The following is a 10,414-nucleotide window of genomic DNA, read 5'->3' as shown; positions in this document are numbered from 1 at the left end:
CAATAAACCCATGCTCGCTCACGCACACGCAGGCACGCACGCACGCACACACGCACGCACGCACGCACACACACACACACACACACACACACACACACACACACACACACACACACACACACACCTACCTGCTCAGGGGAGATAAGTGTTGAAGCTGTGAACGGAGCCCGAGTCATCTGAGCCTGGAAAGTGGAAAGCTGCAGTGCTGCTTCCCTCCCAGCTGACTGCTCACAGCTACATTGCTGCGAGCTCCATCCACCCATCCATTCATACAACTCCATTTTAAAATAATAAAAAAATAAAAATAAAAAAAACTCTTGACAATGAAGAAAAACTTTAACATTGGCTCAAAAACGACCAACGACCCCGGAGTTTTTAGAAAGAATTGTTTTCAGAGGCGAATTCTCCGTTTGCGTGTAAACGAAGGACACAAACGAAGGGAAATGTCTCCGTTTTTCAAAACAACCATGTACGTTTAAAAAAGAGGTATTAGACACAAATGCATGTGAAAATAGAGCTCAGGTTGAAAAACACTGAATTTTTTTATTGCACCACTACAGCTCACTGCCTTGTGAGAGATGGATCTGTTACCCCGTTAGTAAGGCTGCACTCCATTTGTTGATGACATACACTACCGGTCAAAAAGTTTGGGGTCACTTAGAAATTTTTATTCCACTCCATTACAGACAGAATACCAGCTGAGTTGCATTGTTTTTTTAACCAGGGCAGCAGTTTTCAGATTACATTATGTGCTTACATAATTGCAAAAGGGTTCTCCAATGTTTTCTCAGTTAGCCTTTTAAAATGATATCAGATTAGTAAACAGAATGTGCCTTTGGAACATTGGATGAATGGTTACTGATAATGGGCAATGTAGATATTGCATTAAAGATCAGCCACCCACTCAGATCAGCTGGTATTCTGTCTGTAATGGAGTGGAATGGAAATTTCTAATTGACCCCAAACTTTTGACCAGTAGTGTAGCTAGAGTTTTAATAAAATATCCTAAACGCTGTGTGTGTTTCTAAGGACAAGAATGACCTTCCTCTGCTTGCCTGATTTCTTGATTTCTTATACCAAAATGTAAAAAAACTGGTCATGAATAATAACTGTCCATGTGTGATTTTAAGCAGAAGATAAAATAAACATGTCAAGGTAAATGCTTCAGGAGTGAGTTACTATACATTGTTTATGGATTCTACTATTTGAATAGCTGAGAAAGATACACTGTATTCTTTTTCATTTTAGAATTATTCCATATCTACGACTAAAAAAAGTACTCTTCAATGTTTTTTTACTGGTAAGTGACAAAACCACTCTAAGACTCTCTGGCTCTTCACATTTCTTAGAAATGGCAGCTACTTCCTCCACCTGAATTCTTCCTGCTGCTCTCTGTTCTCCTCCCCGTCTCTCACCCACTCTCTGTCTGTCTTTTTCACTAACTGGATTTTTCAAAGGAAGAATTACTCCATTACCTTTAAAGATCCATCAGTTTTTCAGTATTCATGACACTCAATTGGGATCTTATCTCTCAGGTTATACAATTGCATTATATATTTCCTAATTCTATTATTAATAGGATATATTCTTGTTATTTTCAGTTCCTTCCTTCACACTCCATTTCAACATTCAGTCTAAAAATGATGAGAATGATGACAATTGCTTTCACCATTACTTACCTTTAATGTTCCATTATTTCACTTGAATTACATTTCTTTGCCACAGTCTACAGCACGTTCTCTCTCTCTCTCTCTCTCTCTCTCTCTCTCTCTCTCTCTCTCTCTCTCTGTGTGTGTGTGTGTGTGCTTTATGATGTACAGATAGGTTAAAATGATAATGTTCAAACGATGATCATTAAAATGCTTGGTCACGTCTGACCTTGCCTAAAGAATGATGTTCACTCTTTCCAACAAAATAAATGACATGATGACCTAAAGGGACTATAGTGTATGTGCAGCTCCGGTGGTGTCATTGTGAATTTTCAGACCAATGGTGCCAGTCACAAGGACTGCTGGACACATCCACAAAGAAAAAACACCAAGAAACGGTCCCAGGAACAGTCCCAGACATTTAACCAGACATATGGGACGTCAAAATAACCATCGAAAATACTGAAAAAAAGCGACAAAGCGTTGGGAAAGCGACAAAAATATTGGAAAATGTGCCAAAAACAATGATACAAACTTCAAAAACACCAGAAGAAAATGTCAAAAAGGTTTTAAAGTGACAAAAAACATCGATAAAAAGCGACAAAAACATCCGAAAAAGCTTCCGAAAAAGCGCCAACATTTTTGAAAAAAAACCAATACCTGGTTCAATGACCATGGGATTACTGTGCTTGATTGGTTAGCAAACTCGCCTGACCTGAACCCCATAGAAAATGTATGGGGTATTGTCAAGAGGAAGATGAGACACGAGCAACCTGGGCTTCCATAACACCTCAGCAGTGCCACAGGCTGATCAACTCCATGCCATGCCGCATTGATGCAGTAATTCATGTATAAGGAGCCCCAACCAAGTACTGCAGTGTTAGCCTGGTCCTACCAGACTCTCGTACATTTCATTTGTACAGAGAGTCTGGCTACTCTCCATTGACAAGTGTTAACTTCCTTGAAGGCGGGTACTCTGTTGAAGTTTAAAACTATTGGCTCTGCCCAGAGCCACTCTGGATCTGCCATAACCAATCGCTAACATTTGGTCGTGACGTCGGCTTAGCATCGCTAATGTTCGCCTTGGCTAACTTCTTCACCACTTAAGGAGCGAGCTGGAAAATCAAACTTTTCCCGAACCCCGTGGGGAGGAGGGCCACAACATCATGGCCACCAACAAAACTCAGCAAAGATTGTTCTTGCTCGGGCTGGATATTCGGCAGAGTTGCCACAACGGACCGAATGGCTTCGCTCGCATCTTTCTCCGCCACCATTACGGAACTACAACTCAAACTAGTGCACGACCTCAACGTCATCGTTCTCAGCCACTCCCTCTGTTCGCTGATTGGACCGCCAAAGATTTGGTCGGAGAAAACCCAAGAATATACCGCAAACCCAGACAGAGTACTGAAGGAAAATGAAAATTCAGCAAAGTACGTAGGAGGGTGGAGCCAGGCTACTGCAGTGTTTCCCCTACCATTGTTTTGGTACCACCGCCTCCCTTCCCCCCTGAAAGAATGACAAAATAATGTAATTATGCTATATATTTTGTTTTCACACATACAGGCAATTCGCTTCTCATTCTTTGCTGCTCTACAAGTGTAAAAATACGACAGTATTTTATTTATATTTTTTACGCGAGTTGTGTGAGGCCCTTTTACACAGAAATGGATCATAAAGTGTCTATATTTCTTTTAAATTAAACTACCGATATACAGGAAACAACGTAATAACTGTCAATGAGCGTATTGGCAGTTTCAATTTGATAGTTTCTGTTTTTTATTTCTTGTTTCCCTCACCTGCATCCTTAACGGTTGACAGTAGATTAGCAATTTCTAAAAAAACAAAAAACAATCCCAAAGCAAAAGCTCTCCGTCTCGCCTGTGACTCACACAATCCAACGCCGTGTGTGCGCAGCAGGTGTAGCCAGTTAAAAGATACATTCCGTGGCACATATGCTCTGCTAACGGTCCGCATACGTTACACGTTCAATGTAGCCAACGACGCATAACCTTACCCCTATTTTCAACTGTTACTAACTGTTGCTATATTTAGTTTTTGCTATATTTAGTTTTTGAGCTGTTTACTCAAAAACTAAATATTTTTTTAGAGAAACATAAACTACTTACTGAAAAACAATATGGCTTTAGAACAAAAAGATCAACAGCTTTGGCATTAATTGAAGTCATAGAAAAAATTGCATCTGCAACTGAGAATAAGCAACACACAGTGGGGGTATTCATCGACTTAAGCAAAGCATTCGACACCATAAATCATAGTCTGCTATTGATAAAATCATACAACTATGGCATTAGGGGTCTAGCTCATCAATGGCTCAAAAGTTATCTCAATAACCGACAGCAGTTTGTTCAAATTAATGGTTAAAGATCTGAGTTAAAAGATATAATATGTGGAGTTCCACAAGGGTCCGTTTTAGGCCCATTACTTTTTATTTTGTTCATTAATGACCTCTGCGAAGTGTCAACGGTAGTACAGTTTTTGATTTTTTGCTGATGATACCAACATTTTTTATTCTGGAGATAATCTGTCAGAAATTACAGAAAATATAAATTCAGAAATGGGAAAAATTAAGAAATGGTTTGACAAAAATAAATTATGTCTAAATTGGGAAAAAACAAAATACATGGTTTTTGGTAATTGTACCAAATTGTAAAAAGAATGAAAATGTAAGAATAGCAATTGAAGGAACTGATATTGAAAGAGTTAATGAGATAACATTTTAGGTGTTATTTTGGATGATAAATTGAATTGGAAAGATCACATAGTTTATATTAAGAGTAAAGTTTGCAAAAGTATTGGGGTCTTGTATAAAGTTAAAGATGTTTTACATTATTCTACGTTGCTTATTATACAATTCCTTAATACTCCCATATTTTGGATATTGCATAGAAATCTGGGGTAATACATACCCTACTAATACAAAACCTCTGTTTTTGTTACAGAAAAAAGCATTAAGGATTATCAATAAGACAGAGAACACACTAATAGTTTATTTATAAAATCTGGACTTTTAAAATTCAACGATTTGGTTGATTGGAAGATTTAGATTTTTATGTGGAGAGCTAAGCAGAGAGTTTTGCCTATGGTTATGCAAAATTTATTTACTCCTGTATCAGAGGAAGATGGCCATAGAAGGCAATATCATTTTAAAACTCTTTTTGCACGTACTACACAAAAACAGAAGTGTTTGTCCATTTACGGAGTTAAATTCTGGAATACCTTGGACTATGAACTGAAGTGCTACAACAGTGTTTGTAAATTTAAGAATTTGTATAAGAAAACAATACAGGAATATTATAAGAAAAATGATGACTAACACGCTTAAAATTATGATAATTAAATGTAAAGATAGGTAGTACTGATAACTTTTGGTGTTTGGGGTGAGGATTGGGGTTGATTCACTCATGAAGCAGCTGTTTCTTTTTTTTGTGTTTTATTTAAGTGACAGGTACCATAAGATATTTCTTCTTCCTGTTCCTTTTTTCTTTAGATGAATTGTAGATGAGTTCTGGTTGAAAAATAAACACATATTACCATAAAAATAGTAGCGTGATGTGTAAATCAATGTTGGTTTTATTTATTCAGCAACACCACCACCCGCAGCACCCCAATAGACCCTGTCCGCTCAACAACTTTTTGGGGGAGAGTGACCCCCCCCCCCCCCGCAAACTTTCACTCTGTTTCTCAATCAATCTGTTTGTCACTTCAATTAAAAGCAAATTCAATTGATTGAGCATGCTAACCTGCTCACAATGATAAGATAAGACAAGATATAAGATATACTTTATTGTCCCCGAAGGGAAATTTGTTTTGGACTCTGTCTGTTCCGCAGCTTTACAAAGACAACACAAAATACAGAAAAATAAGCATTTCTCAACCCATACTCTCATGCAACACAAACATGCTTCCAAATACACATAGTAAACACATTAACTACTCATTTCTTTGGCATTTTTTAATTGAACTATCCTGTTGGTTGCATTCTCCGCAACAAGTGTAGCACAGCCCTTGCACAATAAGATATTGCACAACTAACATATTGCCCAACCCTAATAGCCTACATATTGCTGACACAAATGACAAATGACACAATGTACATAATGTACTGACATAATGCACAACCCAAATAGCCAACGTATTGCACAACTATCATATTGCACAACCCCAATAGCCTACGTATCTCACAAATGACACAATGCACTGACATAATGCACAACATGCTGATGCTAAGCAGGTATAATGTTTACGATGTTCACCAACCTAGTTCAGTGTGTTAACATGCTAGCATTTGCTATGTGGCACTGAACACAAAGCACGGCTGAGGTTGACAGAGGAATGTCGTTAGTTTCGCAGGTATTTCAGTTTTAAAGTATTGGATGCATTCGTTTTTTTGTTTGATGATGGTGCTCAGTGACAGTCAGAGGTTAAAGTTATTACAATTCATCCATTAATGTCTGAACCAATGTTCATGGCAATCCATGACATGCATACTGTGTAGACAGACAAGACTTCAGGGGATCAGCGTCCGATACTCAGAAAAGATTCTTCGTGACATTGGTATTGACGTGCAGACAGTCACTGTCTCCTAAACTAGGCTGACCTTTTATTGTTATATAACCACATGTGACAGGCTACATTTACTGTATATTGTTTGTTGTTGCGAGCTGCCATGCCTAATTCCCTACATGGGTATATACAGCAGGGTTCTGAAGTAGAAAGAGCAGCAGGTTTTGATTGTACTTTTTCCCATCCTAAAATTTCTATTTTAAGCTTTTCTTTTAATCCTGAATGTTCCTCAACATAGACACGCCAGAGTCTCTGTGATAATGTAACAATACTCTAGTATACTCTACTTTATGTCATGGCCATTAGTTTTAATAATCACAATTTAATGTAATTTAAGAGCCACCTCAGCACCTCATATCTCTTGACATGAGGTGACAGAATCAGAAAGGAGTTTATTGTCACAGTAGTTACCCTACATGGAATTTGCCTTGGTCATAGGTGCATGCATACACAAACAAACATATTAAACATTATAAGAATAAACAATAAATACAGAAACAGAGACAAATATATACAAAATATATATAGCTGAAATGGTGACAGGTCAGCGGCACCAGTGTGTAGCCGTTGGAGTCGCTAGGGAGCTCCTTCTTAGGAACCGGTGTGTGTGTGTGTGTGTGTGTGTGTGTGTACATGCATGCTGGGGGCCAGTCTCCTGTCCTGGAGATAAATGTTTGACCCTTGGCACCTCTGGGCTCACCTCCCACACACAGCGGGGCAGCAGCTCCTCGCTCCCTATGCAAAGTGAAGAAAGTCATTCAGCAGCAGATGAAACAGCCGCTTCATCTCATCATGGCTCTGCAGCTGCCTGTGAAGTAGGACGCTGATAACGGGACATGCAGAGGCTGCTGTTTGGATTTGGGCCACTCTCTCCGCTATCTAGAGGAAGGTTTAAGAAACACACTCATTAGCATGCTAAGCTGTGAGTTCGTCCGTGGCTGCTATACTTCAATAATCCTATCTTGAAAGAAAAAAAGCCCTTCCAGCTCTTTCTATTTCTTTTCCCAGCACTTCACTCTCCTGTGATGGTCACTACCTGACCTTTTCTCTTTCAACACATTTTGTGAGGTAGCGTGTAATGTTGCTGACCTGATGAAGCAGAGCCAGCACCCTCCACTTGCCAACATAAGTGAAAATGAGATTAAAATGCGTCAATCCTTTCACATGGATACAAGCATTCCATCTTTGCAGCTTATTGCCCTGCTAATGGTGTCATGTTGTCAGTCTGTTTTTCAATGAGAAGGTGACCACTCGGCCTTTCCACCAGCTCCACTAACAAGACAACATTTCCACTTGTACACAGGGAATATGAACAGATCATAACATTGAGTTTCATCACTCCTAAGGCTTTGGTTCACATTAAATGAGACGTGAATTTTCACCTCAATTGATTTGTGCAAATTTGATCTCTGAATGGTTGGTGCAGTCCCTGTTTATTCACCTCAAACAGCTAATGTGCACACTGTAATGTGTGCTTACTGTAACTTACAGACATATAGTTAGACTAAAACTGACATTTGGATTAGAGATGTTCTGATACCGATACCAGTATCGGTATTGCCTCCGATGCTGCCTAAAACGCTGGTATCGGTATCGGGAAGTACTGGAGTTTATGCACCGATCCGATACCACGTAATAAAGCCCTAAAGAAAATCTATGTTAAAGTAGTTTATTTATGTTCTTTTTCCATTATAACTGACTGTCAAACTGCATAATAAAAGAAAGTTCTGGGGCGTTCATTGTTTGTGTTTGTTCATGTTTCACAAAGAGTTTAACCTGAGCCAGACTGACAACAAAAATAGAAATCATATCACATCCATACAGGGATAGTAGTATACAGTTGTTAAAACATAATAAAATAAATGACACACTGGTATTGGATCAGTACTCGGTATCGGCCGATACACGTACAAGTTCAGGCATCAGAATCAGTATCGGGAAGCAAAAAATGGTATCGGACCATCTCTAATTTGGATATTTGACTTGGTAACAAAATGCTTGCTGCAAACGTAACGTCGGACGTAAAGTTAGCTTAGTGTCAGGATCCCCCTGTCTCCCCATTCTTTCTGCTGATTCCTTACTTCTGTTTCCACTTACAGCTACATTTTTTGAGTCGGCAGCTTATATATATTCAATTCAATTTTATTTATAGTATCAAATCATAACCATAGTTATCTCAGACAAGTTACAGATAGAGTAGGTCTAGACCACACTCTATTATTTACAAAGACCCAACAATTCCAAAAATTCCCCCAAGAGCAAGCATTTAGTGACTTAAAGCTTTAGTGCGTAACCTTTTGATATTAACGAACGTCCGTTACATTCAAGCCATTTCCAAATGAGTTGCTACAAAGCTAATTAAGACTATCAGCTCCACACAACTCTCTCTGTATTTCTCAGTATGGATATGTTCAGAAGATTGGGGGGGAGGGGGCTGTGCGCGATCACGGAAGGCTTGTATCATGTGGATGCGCCGACAGTTTTGTTGTCATTACTTAGAATTCCTCATGGGGGGGAGACAGAAACTACGCACTATAGCTTTAAGTCATTGGCTATTTACCCTGTTTGTAGTGACTATCACCAAACAGCAGCTTTTAGACATTTTTCTGTTGTTTGCTAGCAGACGAAATTGACAAGGAGGAAACCTTCACGCAACACAAGCCAATGGAAGAGTGGAGAGTTGTATTCCCCTCTCCCCCCCCTGCCCTGGTGGGCGAGGCTTTCAGAGTATGACGTGATGCACTCTGTTTCTATGTGCCACAACTAGCCAACTCATACCGGAACTATACCAGTCCATTCACGACTAAATTACATGGATTATGATGACCTCACAGAAAATGTTTCCTGCTAGATTGAAATAATATCCATTAAAATGCACATGGGTTAACTTGATATGTCTGAATAAGGGACAAACGAATCAACTCTTTTGTTTTTCAGCAGCTCATCAGTGACTTCCAACACAAGAGCTTTGCATCTCATTAGTGGCCAGAACACACAAGTCTGTCTTAGTGGATAATTAAGAAATGACATTCTCACAGAAACTTGGCCTACTAATGATTTTTTAGACTGATGCTGGCTCATTGTCCTTCATCCTGTCTCCTGCCATTAAAAGCTTTCCTGCAGCTTAAAAATTTGATGAAAAAAGTGCTAAACTCATCTGCAGCCATCTCTAATTCTATACTTGGCTAACTATCTATTTCCACCACCTTTAACACACATTTCTCTCCTTTCTGCCAGCCACCACATCACCTCACTCCCACACAGCTCCGATGAAGCAGCAATTAGCAGCACCTCTGCCTGTACTCGTCTCCAAGAGCTCTGCTGGCCTACATTCCTAATCTGTCCGTAATATGGACAACTCCTCTCAGACAGACACACACACACACACACACACACACACACACACACACACACACACACACACATATGGCGTTTTTCCATTACATGGTACCTGCTCAACTCACCTCGACTCTACTCGCCTTTTTTGGTTTTCCATTATGAAAAAAAAGTCCCTGGTACCTGCTAACAGGTACTTTTTTTTAGTATCACCTCCGTCCAGGTTCCAAGCGAGCTGAGCCGATACCAAAAGGTGACGTGAAAACCTGCAGACTGCTGATTGGTCAGAGAGAATCATCACTAATTGCTGCGTCATCATTGCTAGCGACAGACGGGGGTGTCCTGAACAAACCCGCCATTTTTAAATAGTTTAGCCAGCGGTGTTTTTTTTGCTGCCTCCAGCTTCTTTTGAAACAAAATTTGTCTTCTGGCTGTGGCGACAGCCTCATGCCGAGAGTCAAAAACAACACACCTGCGGTGTCGCTATGACAACCAGCCACGCTCGAGCTGAGTAGAGTCGAGCAGGTACCATTTAATGGAAAAACGCCAATACTCACACACACACACGCACACGTGAGGCTTCATTTGGACATCACTAGTTGCCAGGTACAGATGGTTTGGTCTCTGTGCAGGTGCAATGATACCAAATCTGGCGACGTCACTTTGATGACATGACTTAGGGAAGCCGTGAAGTCGCAGCACCGTCTGTGGTTCCAACACTAACTGTAAATGTGACCACAACTCATGAAAGTCATCTGTGTTGCTGGAAAAATGGACATCAGGATTTAATCGATCATCTCTTTACTACAGAACATGAGTGAGAACTGAGAGGTCTGTGGTCA

The sequence above is a fragment of the Sander lucioperca genome, chromosome 11 (genome assembly GCF_008315115.2).
Source record: "Sander lucioperca isolate FBNREF2018 chromosome 11, SLUC_FBN_1.2, whole genome shotgun sequence".
NCBI lineage: Eukaryota > Metazoa > Chordata > Actinopteri > Perciformes > Percidae > Sander > Sander lucioperca.
The sequence above is the reverse complement of the archived record's forward strand: the minus strand, read 5'-3'. Positions refer to the sequence as shown.